The sequence below is a fragment of the Bos javanicus genome, chromosome 9 (genome assembly GCF_032452875.1).
Source record: "Bos javanicus breed banteng chromosome 9, ARS-OSU_banteng_1.0, whole genome shotgun sequence".
Classification (NCBI taxonomy): Eukaryota; Metazoa; Chordata; class Mammalia; order Artiodactyla; family Bovidae; genus Bos; species Bos javanicus.
This window is the reverse complement of record NC_083876.1, coordinates 101,243,315-101,256,833: the sequence shown is the minus strand read 5'-3', so window position 1 is coordinate 101,256,833 and position 13,519 is coordinate 101,243,315. Positions and strand designations below refer to the sequence as shown.

Below are 13,519 nucleotides of genomic sequence, written 5' to 3'. Positions count from 1 at the left end.
GAGACAGGAAATAACAAGTGTTGGTAAAGATGCGGAGGAAAGGGGTCCCTTGTGCACTGTTGGTGGGAATGTGTATTTGTGTGTGCATGAGTGCACACTCAGTCGTGTCTGACTCTTTGCGACCCCCTGGACTGTGGCCCGCCAGGCTCCTCTGTCCATGGGATTCTCCAGGAAAGAACATTGGAGGGGGCTGCCATTTTCTCCTCCAGGGGATCTTCCCGACCCAGGATCGAACCTGTGTCTCCTGTGTCCCCGGCATTGGCAGGTGGGTTCTTTACCTGCCATCTGGGAAGCCCCTGTCTATCGGTGCGGTCACTATGAAAAACAGTATAAAGATTCTTCAAAAAAATTGAAAATAAAACTATCATATGATCCAGCAATTCCACTTCTGGGTATTTATTCAAGGAAAACAAAAACACTAACTTGGAAAGATATATGCACCCACATGTTCATTTAGCATTATTCATAGTAGCCAAGGTATGGAAACAACCTGTTTTCATTGATGGATGAGTGGATAAAGAAGATGTGCTGTAGTATTATTTAACCATCGAAAGAATGAAAAGTTACCATTTTCGACCTGATGGACCTCGAGGGGGGCATCATACTAAGTGAGACACAGGAGGACACTGAGTGATCGCTGTTGTATGTGGAACCTGAATACAGATTAGACTCAAGCTAAAAAGTAAGACAAACCTCTCAAACCCAAGCCCACAGGCAGGACAGACGGGTAGAGGGTTGGAAGGTGGGAGAAACAGGTGAACTGCGTGGCACATGTATCAAAGATTTGATTCAACTAATTGCTTAATAAGGTGATGAGATGCTAAGATTGATTCAAAAGAGAATTTCAAGGATGAAGACTTAGTCCATGGAATTCTCTAGGCCAGAATACTGGAGTGGGTGGCCTTTTCCTTCTCCAGGGGATCTTCCCAACCCAGGGATCGAACCCAGGTGTCCTGCATTGCAGGCGGATTCTTTACTAGCTGAGCCACAAGGGATTTATGTAGTGGCTGGTAAACAGTGTCTTTCACTGAGAAAGACAACCGGCTGAAAAGAAAGGCACACACACACACCAACAGAAGACAGAGAATCGCCGTAGAGGGAAATAACCGAGCTACGTACACTGGAATTCCTTTTAGGATTATTTCCTTGAAGTGACTTGTGGTTATCTCTCCTTACCTTTTATCAGTTTTTGTATCTTCATAGGTTTTTATAGATTTCCGATTTTAGACATTCTTTCCTTCCTGTGATGTATGATTAAATATATTCTTTCTTCCTTATGATAAAGGGAATTTATCACGTATAAAGAAAGCATAAGGAAGTAATTCTCAAGTCCTAGGTGATGCCGAGTGACTCCTTGGCTCCCCGAGCTCTAACGCACACTAAACCACTTTACCACTTGCTTTAAAAATGCTGAAGATAACAGTTTAAGAGGCAGGTTCTGTTGGAAGCGCCTTTGCATAGCGCTCGAAGTTCCTAAGCCCGTCTGCGTGTGTGGTCTGGGGGCTGAACCCCGGGAGATGAACCCTGTGGGTTCCCAGGACCCGCCCTGGGACCGCGGTGGACGCCGCGGGGGTGTCACCGGGACGCGCCGGGCTGACCGCGGGGTGTCGCTGCTGCAGAGACCCCGCCTGGCCCGCGGGCCGCGCCCAGGAAGGGACCCTGGCTCCCCAAATCAAAGCGAGCTGTAAGGCATCTTTAAAAAGCTCAGACAGAAGCGTTCGACGGAGACCCTCAGTCCTTGCTGGACAAGCCACTGCCACTTGAAGTTTTAAGGAATGGTTGAAGGGTGCACAGAGGAACATTTGGTTATACAAAAGGATTGATTTTTACGAGAAGCTTCAAAAGACGCCCCGGAAAGTGGGTTAGTACTGACATCTCCGTGTCCCTTCACCTGGGGTTGGGGGGGGGAGCCCTCCTGCACCCCCGCCCCTGGGCTGAGCCCTCCACTGGCTCCCGGGAAAACGGGTTAATGTGCGAGATACAGGAATCCCAGTCTCCTTCCCTCTGGCCTCCCCCCGGGGCCTCTTTTGGGGGACGACAGGAATTGAGGCTTCGAACAGCTCGCCTTGAAAGGCCAGGGGAGCGCGGCAGGTGGACGGCCGCCGGCGGGGCTGCAGGCGGCGTGGGGGCCGCGGCCGCCCCCTCGGCGGGAGGCGGGTCCCCGCTGCGCGCTCATTAGCGCCCACTCTGCTTAATGGCTTCCTGGGGCTGGATGTTTACTTGGCGTTTGTTTTCGCCTCGGTTGCCCAGCTACCGAACCCGCACGCTGACCGCGGCTTTTCTTGGCTTCTCTGCAGCGCGCGGCGGGAGTTGCTGGACGTGCGCCCCCGCCTAGGCCTCGGCGCGCACAGGCCCGCGCCCGGCGGGCACCCCGCGCCCGGCTGGCACCCCGCGCTCCGGCGCCTACCGGGGAGGCCCCGGGGCGGGGCTGGGCGCGCGGCCCAGGACCCGGGACCCGCGTTCCCGTCCGGCCTCAAGTGCGCTTCACCGTCAGAATGGCTCAGGAATGGCGGGGGTGGGTCCTCCCTTGGGCAAGCCGCTGCTCTTGGAGCCCCTCTGCCCAGAATCTGGTGGGAGCTGTGCCGGCCCCGTCGGCCCCTCGGGGACACGTGAAATGCTGGGAGCGGACAGTAGGGGAGACCCGAGCCCCAGGGCCTTCACACCCTTTACGCTCCCGGGGGGCTGCCCCCTGGCCAGAGCAGGGAATCTCATTCCAGACCGCAAGTCATTTTGGGCAGAGTCTTGAGAACAGGCCCCGGCGAATGAAAGCCCTTCCCTCTGGAGGGGGAAGGGTCCTACCTACCTTGGCGGGTAGCGGGGACCGCCCTGGGTATCTGAGGGAGTCCAGGGTGCCGCCTGAAACGACCTCCTGAATGAGGAATTGCTGTAGGAATCCGACTGAAAAACCGGTCAGTGCTCATCCGAGTTACCCTGGCAGCGTCCCCTATCGTCTCCCAATCTCCCAGAGCCCCGGACTTCCTCAGCGTCGTCTTGAATTGAATGGAAAATTCCACCCCAAGCTATTGCTACAGATCCTTGGGGAGATTAGAGGGGTCTTCTGGGGAGGCACTGTTTTAAAGAAGCTATTTCATGTATCTAGCTGCACCTCCTAAGTCAGGCCTTATCAGTTTCTAAGAGATGAATGATATTTAAAAGCGGTTAGACTCCCGGTGCCTGTTTTCTGTAAGCCTGGCAGACGCGTCTTTTATCACAAGCAGCATATTCCTATGTGACGATTGGTTTACAGTGTATGGTAATTCTGGAGTCTGCATGTCAAGGCGATAAAACTAGAAACTGAATTTTAGGAGAAAGTTACCTTTATCTACTTCCTCTCATCGCCCTCAAACCTACCCACCCTTTTCTCCCTTCCTTTCCCAAAGCCCTCCTCTCCCCCACCACCTCTCCCAAGATTTCTCCTTATATTAACTTCTGCTGCTGCTGCTGCTAAGTCGCTTCAGTCGTGTCCGACTCTGTGCGACCCCACAGATGGAAGCCCACCAGGCTCCCCCTTCTCTGGGATTCTCCAGGCAAGAACACTGGAGTGGGTTGCCATTTCCTTCTCCAATGCAGGAAAGTGGAAAGTGAAAGTGAAGTCGCTCAGTGGTGTCTGACTCTTTGCGACCCCATGGACTGCGGCCTACCAGGCTCCTCCGTCCATGGGATTTTCCAGGCAGGAGTACTGCAGTGGGGTGCCATTGCCTTCTCCGATATTAACTCCTAGTTACCACCATCTAGGATGAAAAAAAAAAGAAGAAAGAAAGGAAAACAGTTTACTTCCCTTGAAATTGTTTCCTTTAGTTTTTAAATATAAATAACCCCTAGAATTAAGGGACAGAGACTTTTAAAGGTGTTAGTTTTCTGGCATCAGTTACTGTTGAAAATAATCCTTTCCTAACTAGATAGCTGCAAGTTATCCAGGTGCTATCCTTTGATGCTTAGAAATGGCATTTTAAATTTCTAATTACCCACCGACTTATTGTTTGCCATTAAAATGTAACTTTGCGATATATGTATGTGCGATATATGTATATATATATATATATATATATATATATATATGCCCACGCACATATATACTGTTCTTTTTGAAGATAAGATTGGAAGGGCTGCAGAATGAACTGCCCAAATGTGGAATCTGGAAGAACAGGAGTGGCAATGAGGAGTTTTGGAAGCTGATCTGGGAGGAAGCTTGTGGAACAGAAATCAAACAAAAACTCCAGAATATAAAATTTAAAAGTTTGTATTTATCCTTTTTTTTTTTCCTTCTGAAATTGAATAATTTTTTCCCCACTTTTTAGCAGTTAACTCTGGGAAGTAGGATGTAATCTGCCTTCCAATTAAGTTAACATTACATAGCATTTTTAAGTATTTTAAGACTATATTGATTTTAATATGATTTCTTAAGTAAAGTAAGCGCTGTAAAATAGTGCTGTCTGGTGTTTTCCTTTAGTATATGGACGTCAGTGATAGTGTACGGACGTCAGTAATAGCCATGATCATCAGGAGCCGAAGCTCAGAGGTGGCACAAAAGTGCCCGTTCAGTGATAGCAATAATCATCAGGAGCTGTAGTTCAGAGGTGGCACAAAAGTGCCCGTTTTTCCCACTCAGCTTTCACCAAAGAGAGGAAACCCGTTTCAATAAAGTGGAGCGCTTACTTTCTGCTTAGAACCGTGCACAAATACAGATGTAAGTAGCCTAAGGGTTGAGAACCCAGTGTTCCCAAAACCTGTTTGAGATTTTCAAGTAGGGCTGCAGGAAGCTCCGTGAGCTAGCTTTTCTTTATTGAGCCACGTAACAACAGTAACATCACACAGTGGTGTCATCCCGACAGCATCACTTACGCTAACAGAAGCATGATTTTTCAGAAGGTAGGACAGAGCAGTAATTTGAAAGTGAATAGCCAACAGCTCTGAGCGGCTTGTGGTGCATTTGGGTAAATTTTGGTTGGTTCACGTGATCTACATGAGAATCTCATAGAGTTTGGTGGGTGACTGTCACCTTCCCTGAAGTCTGAAGTGTTCTCGATAATGAAACCCTCTGGAATTCTTGCATAAATATTTAGTAAACGTTCACCATGCCAGAACTGGTGCAGGTTGGTACAGGGGGAACATCACAGGCCAATAATCACAGATAGTTTTCCTATAGACACAGTGCTGAGGCAAAGCATTTTTAGGTGTTCAGTTCAGTTCAGCTGCTCAGTCATGTCCAACTCTTTGCGACCCCATGAACCACAGCACGCCAGGCCTCCCTGTCCATCACCAACTCCTGGAGTTCAGGTGAGCATCACCTTTTATTAATGCACTCATATTAATGGGGCTTCCCTGGTGGCTCAGAAGGTAAAGAATCTGCCTGCAATGTGGGAGACACGGGCCTGCTGTCTGGGTCAGGAAGATCCCCTGGAGAAGGGAATGGCTACCCATTCCAGTATTCTTGCCTAGAGAATTCCATGGATAGAGGAGTCTGGTAGGCTACAGTCCATGGGGTCGCAAAGAGTTGGACATGACTAAGCGACTGATACAAACACTTCACATTAATGTCCTGCATGAAGATTCCAATCTCCCTTCTCTAACCTGCATTCAGGATTTTAGAGTCAATGTAATCTTTCATGTTACCCCAAATACTGTTATGTACTATTTCCATAAAATGTCTAAAGAAATTTTGCTCAAGCTTGCAAATTTCTTAAGAAATTTGTGCATTTAATCCACTTAACATGGCATTTTCAGAGAAGATTTAAATGTTGTTAGTAGAGTCAAGGGCAATTTTGGAGTGGTGTGTGGAGCTTTGCAGCCCTGGTGAAGGGAGGTGATGGCATGCCATTTTTGGGAAGCTCCTCTGAGTGGGGCTGTGGAAAGGAGCCAGTGGGCTGGTCCAGACTGGAAGGAGGGATACGGGACCCTGCTGGAGCTGCTCGGTGTTGAACTCGGGCTTAAGCGTGTTCGCCCCGAACTGCCCATCTCTCTGTGCACACGACTCAACCCTGGTGACTCAGGTGGACCTTTTAGAGTGGACGCAGAACGCTGACTATCTCAACAAGGGCTTTAAATTAGAGCTAGAAGGTTGAGCAGAAACACCTTCCTCACCACTGAGACCCTGTGTGTGTGAAGGTGAAAGCTGTGGTCTCGTGTAACAGGCCGGTGTGATGAAGGGTCCTCATTGCCGCTGGGAATCTCAGTTATGGTGATCAAGGATGTCACAGCTGTGAAATGAGGCTCAGTGTCTGACATGGGGGAGTCTGAGTGCCAGGCTGGCAGCCAGCTCGTAGTTCCCCTCGAGAGAAAAATAGTACTGTTTTCTGGAAAGCACGGGACTCTGATCTAAATAAGTGTCTGCGAATGTTGTTTGTGATGGTTTTGGAATTTCAAAATAAAATTTTATTGAAGTATAGTTGATTTACAATGTCCTGTTAGTTTCAGATGTTCAGCAAAGTGATTCAGTTACACACACACACACACACACATACACGTGTGTGTGTGTGTGTGTGTGTGTATTTTCTCTTTTAGATTCTTTTCCCTTGTAGGTTAATACAAAATACTGAGTAAAGTTCCTTAGGCTATATACAATAGGTCCTTAATGTTGGAATATTTAAATGGTATATATATATAATGCATTTCTTGTCTCTACCAAGATAAGTTTAGTTTCTCTGAGAATTTTAAGAATTAAAACACTGATAATTTTTTACTTGTATACAATGATAAATTAAAAAGTCTACCAGTAGTTATGTTTATAAACAATAGTATCAGATACTGAAATACCAGAGTAAATCTGGCAGAGTTGAAAGAACTGTAAATTTCCAGTTTTAAACCAAAAGGAAGAATTTATTATTCAAATGTTAAACTTGGTCTTGAATATATATACACACACATATATATTTTACAGTTTAGATTTATTTATGTATTTGTTGTTGTTTTTTAAACCTTTTGGTTTGTATTGGGGTAGAGTCAGTTAACAAGCAATGTTGTAATTATTTCAGGAGAACAGTGAAGGGACTCAGCCCTACATTCACATGTGTCCATCCTCCCTCAGACCCCACCCCCATCCAGGCTTTGGCCTTAAATATCAAGCAGTATATCTCATTGTGAATTCATATTCTTTTTTATTTATAAGGTAATGAATTCGTATGGAGAAGGCAATGGCACCCCACTCCAGTACTTTTGCCTGGAAAATCCCATGGACGGAGGAGCCTGGGAGGCTACAGTCCATGGGGTCGCTGAGAGTCGGACATGACTGAGCGACTTCCCTTTCATTTTTCACTTTCCTGCACTGGAGAAGGAAATGGCAACCCACTCCAGTGTTCTTGCCTGGAGAATCCCAGGGATGGGGGAGCGTGGTGGGCTTCCGTCTATGGGGTCGAACAGAGTCGGACACGACTGAAGTGACTTAGCAGCAGCAGCAGCAATGAATGCGTATAATATCAAATACTGCAATACACTGCTCCATGAGCAAACAGGACCTTATAATTAAATATTCTTTCCAGTGTCCCCTCCTAGGAGAATAGGAACCAGGCTATTCATCAACACTGAACAGAGGAAAGAGGTGAGATTTCTCATATTGATGAAAAATGTGTTTTCTAACACTATATTCATTTCCACTGGGGATATTTTTGCATGTCTACTATGTTCCATGGTTTTTAATTACTCAGAATTCAAATTTTCACTTCAGTGAAGTGGTTAGTGTAACGAGCATTTGAAAATCTTATTGTATGTAAAATAACATTTTGCATCATCCAAATAGTTTCATTTAGATGACGTCAAAGAAGGAAGTCATGATCTCTGCCTGCAAAGAGAATATAATGTGTCTGGAAGGAAAAGCATTCAGTAAATGTGATTCAAGGAGAGTAAGGAACTCACCCAGAGAAGGCAATGGCACCCCACTCCAGTACTCTTGCCTGGAAAATCCCATGGACGGAGGAGCCTGGTAGGCTGCAGTCCATGAGGTTGCCAGGAGTCAGACATGACTGAGCGACTTCACTTTCACTTTCACTTTTCACTTTCATGTATTGGAGAAGGAAATGGCAACCCACTCCAGTGTTCTTGCCTGGAGAATCCCAGGGACGGGGAAGTCTGGTGGGCTACCGTCTATGGGGTCACACAGAGTTGGACACGACTGAAGTGACTTAGCAGCAAGGAAGTCACCAGATAGAAACAGAGTTGGAGAGAAAGAAAATAAATTATCCTGGGAAATCCCTGGTGGCCCCCTGGTGAGAACTCCATGCTTCCAATGCTGGGGGCCCTGGTTCAATCCCTAGTGAGGGAATTAAGATAAGAACCCACAAGCTGCATGGTACCAGAAACATAAATAAATACATTTTCTTTTACAAAAAGAAAATAAATTATCCTTAGCCTTTGTTATAAAATCAAGGTGAAAATAAACTGAGGAGGTTTCCTGGAGATAACAGGTTTTAGTATGGTCTTAAAGGTTTTGCTTTTCCAGGAAGGAGAGGGCTTGCCTGCCGTGCATCTCCGGTGAGTTGTAGCTGGTGTCGTCTCCTAAGCGCCCGGCTCCACTGCTGTGGGGCCTGGGAACGGCCTTCTCCTGATAGGGTGTGTGTTTTCCATCTTTGTTCCTTTGCTGTCCTGTGCGCTGCCCTTCCCTCCTGAGGGAGCTCTGCTATTTCAGAACCCATGTAACATCTTCGGCAAGCTTGCACGGCACGGTTTGGAAATAAAAAGGCAGGAGAATCTGGGATAGAACGTGAAATATCATGAACTGTATTTTAATACCTGTACGTCATCGGTTGGGTTTAACAATGATGAGAATTTTTTGCCTTTGTTCCTAGAGCTGGGTTTTTGTTTGTGTACTCACACATAGCAGCAGGATAGAGGTAAGATGACCTGGATCTGACTCCTTGTTTGGCTCCTCCGGGGCCTTCTGAGCAGGTCCTCAGACCCCTGAGTGCCTCTAGGAAATGGGGAGGATGGTGCTTATTTCATGAGGCTATCATGAGAAGACCCTTATGTGCAAGTGCCTGGCACAGATTCATTTGAAGACAAAAGTGAAGAGTATGTCCTGTTTAAAATAGGTTTTATTTTGTGTGTATGATTTTTATCAAGTTATTTTTCTGGACAACTTGGTAGGCTGTGTACTGAACGTTTTCGTCATTAGAAGATGGTGTGGGTGCTGGTGGTACCCAAAGCCCTTGGCAGAGGGCAGGTGGTTCCATCTGTCTCCCGTCCCTGTGGTGCCCCGGCCCTTCCAGCTGAGCCGGGAGGCCCGGGCCTTCGCACCTGGGTGTCAGGACCACAGCATTCTCCATTGCCAGACAGGGCAGGGTGGAGCCGCTCTGTCAGATGGATGGAGATGGCTGAAAGCTTAATTTGTAGCAAACATTCGACTTCTGTTCCACATTCTCTGGAGAGAAGACAAAATGCCCTCATGACTATAGACCAGCTGCTTAACACTTTTAAAGCAGGATAAATCTTACATATTAAATTCAGAAACGTGGTTTTCGCTAATACTAGAAATGTGGAGCTTTTGAAAAAAGTCATGATCCGCTTGAAATAAGGCTTTATTGTCTGTGCAGAAATGGAAGAAATTAAAAGTATTTTTAATGTTAATTGTTTCTAATGACCCCTCTGAATTCAAAGAGGAACTGAAAGCAGTTTCCTCTTCCGCACGTACTTGCTAGTACATACAGGTATATAGAAGTATTTACTCTGGCAAGAGTGAGAAAGGTTTTGGTAGACAACTTGTAAGATTTCATGGAAGTTTCGAGACAAGGATCAAAATGTTGTCTTTTTTTTTTTTTTACTGTATATTAGTCTGCCAACTTCATTACTAACATTAATTAATAAAATGATATAAAGATATTACAAGAAAAGACAACTACAGACCAATATCTTTCATGACACAGATGTAAAAATTCTCAACAACAGTCAGCAATCAAATTCAAGAAAGTAGAAAAAGAATGAGAAGTCAAGTCATGGGACTAGGAGAACCTATTTGCAAAGGCCAACACCTAATAAAGGAGAGTTATACAAAAACATACAAAGAGCTCTTAAAGCTCAACCGTAAGAAAAGAAACAGCTGCGTTTAAAAAAAATGGGGTAGGGACTTCCCTGGCGGTCCAGGGGATAAGAATCCACGTTTCATGCAGGGGATGTGGGTTTGATCCCGGGTCAGGGAACTAAACTTCCACATGCCGAGGGACAGTTAAGCCCACACGCCACACTAGAGAGAACCCCGCACTCGCTGTACGAAGAGCCTGCACACCGCGGCAGAGATCCAGCCCCCACATTTCTTAGAAATAAATAAAAAATGGGCTAAAGACCACGATAGACTCCTCACCAAAGGAGATATACAAGTAGCAAATAAGCATGTGAAAACATGCTCCATTTCATATGCCTTCAAGGAATTGCAAATGAAGACCATGATGAGAAATCACTACACACCTATTAACAACAGCCAATAAAAAGAGAAACAGCCGAAGTCTGGCACGCTGACAACCCCGAATGGTGGTGGATTTGTGGAGCAACAGGAACTCGCATTCATTGCTGGTGAGACTGCAAACTGGTACAGCCACTCCGGAAGACAGTTTTGTGGGTTCTTACAAAGCTCATTCAATGTCCTATCTTTTTCCAAATCGGGAAAGGGCTACGTCAAGGCTGTATATTGTCACCTTGCTTATTTAACTTATATGCAGAGTACTTCATGTGAAATGCTGGGTTAGGTGAAGCACAAGCTGGAATCAAGATTGCTGGAAGAAATATCAGTAACCTCAGATACGCAGATGACACCACCCTTATGGCAGAAAGTGAAGAACTAAAGAGCCTCTTGATGAAAGTGAAAGAGGAGAGTGAAAACGTTGGCTTAAAACTCAGTATTCAGAAAACGAAGATCATGGCATCTGGTCCCATCACTTCATGGCAAATAGATGGGGAAACAATGGAAACAGTGAGAGACTTTATTTTTTTGGGCTCCAAAAATCTCTGCAGATGGTGACTGCAGCCATGAAATTAAAAGACGCTCCTTGGAAGAAAAGCTATGACCAACCTAGACAGCATATTAAAAAACAGAGACACTACTTTGCCAACAAAGGTCCATCTAGTCAAGGCTATGGTTTTTCCAGTGGTCATGTATGGATGTGAGAGTTGGACTATAAAGAAAGCTGAGCACTGAAGAATTGATGCTTTTGAACTGTGGTGTTGGAGAAGACTCTTGAGAGTCCCTTGGACTGCAAGGAGATCCAACCAGTCCGTCCTAAAGCACATCAGTCCTGAATATTCATTGGAAGGACTGATGCTGAAGCTGAAACGCCTATACTTTGGCCACCTGATGCTAAGAACTGACTCATTGGAAAAGACCCTGATGCTGGGAAAGATTGAAGGCAGGAGGAGAAGGGGACGACAGAGGATGAGATGGTTGGATGGCATCACTGACTCAATGGACATGAGTTTTAGTAAACTCCGGGAGTTGGTGATGGACAGGGAGCCCTGGCGTGCTGCAGTCCATGGGGTCGCAGAGAGTCAGACACGACTGAGCAACTGAACTGACTGACTACAAAGCTCTGCATACTCTTTCCATATAACCCAGCTATCACAATCTTGTTATTTACCCAAAGGAGTTGAAAACTATGTCCACACAAAAATCTGCACCTGGGTGTGTATAGCAGCTTCATTCATAATTGCCAAAATGTGGAAGCATGTCCTTCGGTAGGCAATGGGCAAATAAACTGTGGTACTTCCAGACAATGGAATATTAATCATCCCCCCAAAAAGAGCTGTCACGTCATGAAAAGAACTAGAGGAAACTTAAGTGCACATAACTGAGTAAAAGAAGCCAGTCTGTAAGTGCACGTACAGTATGATTCCAGCTGCATGGCATTCTGGAAAAGGCGAAGCCATGGAGATGGTGCAAAGATCAGGGGTTGCCACGGGTTAGGGGTGGGCAGGGTTGAACAGGCTGAGAGCGCAGAGGGTTTTTCAGGCAGCGCGAGTACTGTGTGTGATGTCATAATGTTGGATGTATGCCGTCATTCCTTTGTTCAAACCCATAAACCTCCAAGAGTGAACCCTAACGTAACCTTCAGAGTCTGTGTCAAAGTAGCTTCATCCCTGGTCACAAAGGTACATCCTGGAGAGTAAAGCTGATAAACAGGGAGGTTGTGCCAAACCTGTACCTTCCTCTCAATTATGTTGTGAAGCTAAGACTGCTCTGAAAGTAAAGCCTTTATTAGAGACAAAAGAGTGGCTGCTCAGTCGTGTCCAATTCTTGGCGACCCCATGGAGCCAGGCTCCTCTGTCCCTGGGATTCTCCAGGCCAGAATACTGGAATGGGTAGCTGTTCCTTCCTCCAGGGGAGCTCCCTAACCCAGGAATCGAACCTGGGTCTCCTGCCTTGCAGGCAGATTCTTTAGCGTCTGAACCACCAGCTTCTTTCAAATATCCCAGTTTTAAAAGATGACATAAAGTGACTCTCAAGCCTGGAAGTCCCTTTCCGATCATGGCGTTTCGCTCCACATGGGTATTTCTGAAGCCTTTCCGCGCAAGGACCCTGCAGGTGAGTTTGGAGCATGGTGGGGGCAGCTCACACCCAGCTGTGAGAAAGCCGGCCGCCTTTCATCTGGCCTGTGGGTCTCTGCCGGCCCTGGGGTGCCTGTTTGGTTTGCCTGCACTGAAGCCAGCGTATCTCTGACTCAATATTGTTACTCCAGAGCGGACCTGAGGAAGAGATTGTTCACAGAGGGGTGAGAAAAAAAAAAAAAAAACTGAAACGTGGCAAGACCCTTTCCACCATGAAAAGGAGAAATGCCACTTGAAATTAAATCCAAAACGAGTTTTAGGAGGCCGCTCTAACGCTGTGTCAACAGAGGGGGTCGGTGAGCGTGGACACGCCGGCCTTTAGGAGAGTGACAGGCAGGAGATGAAAGGGACGGAAGGGAGGGATGTGGCTGGCCGGCCCTGGCCTCGAGCTCGTGTCTGCGGCCTGCCGTGTGGGCAGCTGCACCTTCTTCCCTGTGTCGCTTCACATTTCCCTCCACGTGGGGCGCTGGGTTGGGGTTTCTCTGGGCGACGTGATCCAGGTGGACATGTGACCATGGCTGCTGGTGTGAGAAGCTGGGTAAGGTTTAACCAGGAAGCCTCGCAGAAATCCCAGAAAGGATGCTCTTGAGACACCGAAACCAGGCCATGCAGGCCGTGTGCAGCTTGGCCTGTGTGGCTGCAGGTCCCCTTTGAGAGGCTGCGGTCACCCTTGGGAGACCAAGACGCCAGGCAGTCCCAGTGGCCTTTTCAGCAGAGAACGGGGGTTCCCTTGGCCGCAGCGAGGAGTGTCTGTCTGGGGCGGGAGCTGCCTTCCATGCCACTTTCAAAGCCAGACCTCAGGTGGTTGGCTGGGTTACAGCGGGTGGGCACTCTAGTCAAAGTAGCGTCAGTCACTTAGTCGTGTCCGACTCTTTGTGACCCATGGACTATAACCTACGAGGCTCCTTGGTCCATGGGATTCTCCGGGTGAGAATACTGGAGTGGGTGGCCATTTCCTTCTCCAGGGGATCTTCCCAACCCAGTGATCGAACCCAGGCCT

General features: G+C 47.0%; 1 long non-coding RNA gene across 1 annotated transcript in view; it reads left to right on the top strand.

Annotated features, from left to right (window-relative positions):
- Nucleotides 1-1,505: 1,505 nt before the first annotated feature.
- The window catches only part of LOC133254286 (uncharacterized), a 61,502-nt gene continuing 49,488 nt past the window's right edge, over nt 1,506-13,519 (top strand). Inside the window, exon 1 of the long non-coding RNA XR_009738635.1 lies at nt 1,506-1,861. This is a non-coding gene — a long non-coding RNA (uncharacterized LOC133254286). The remainder of the gene's footprint in view (nt 1,862-13,519) is intronic.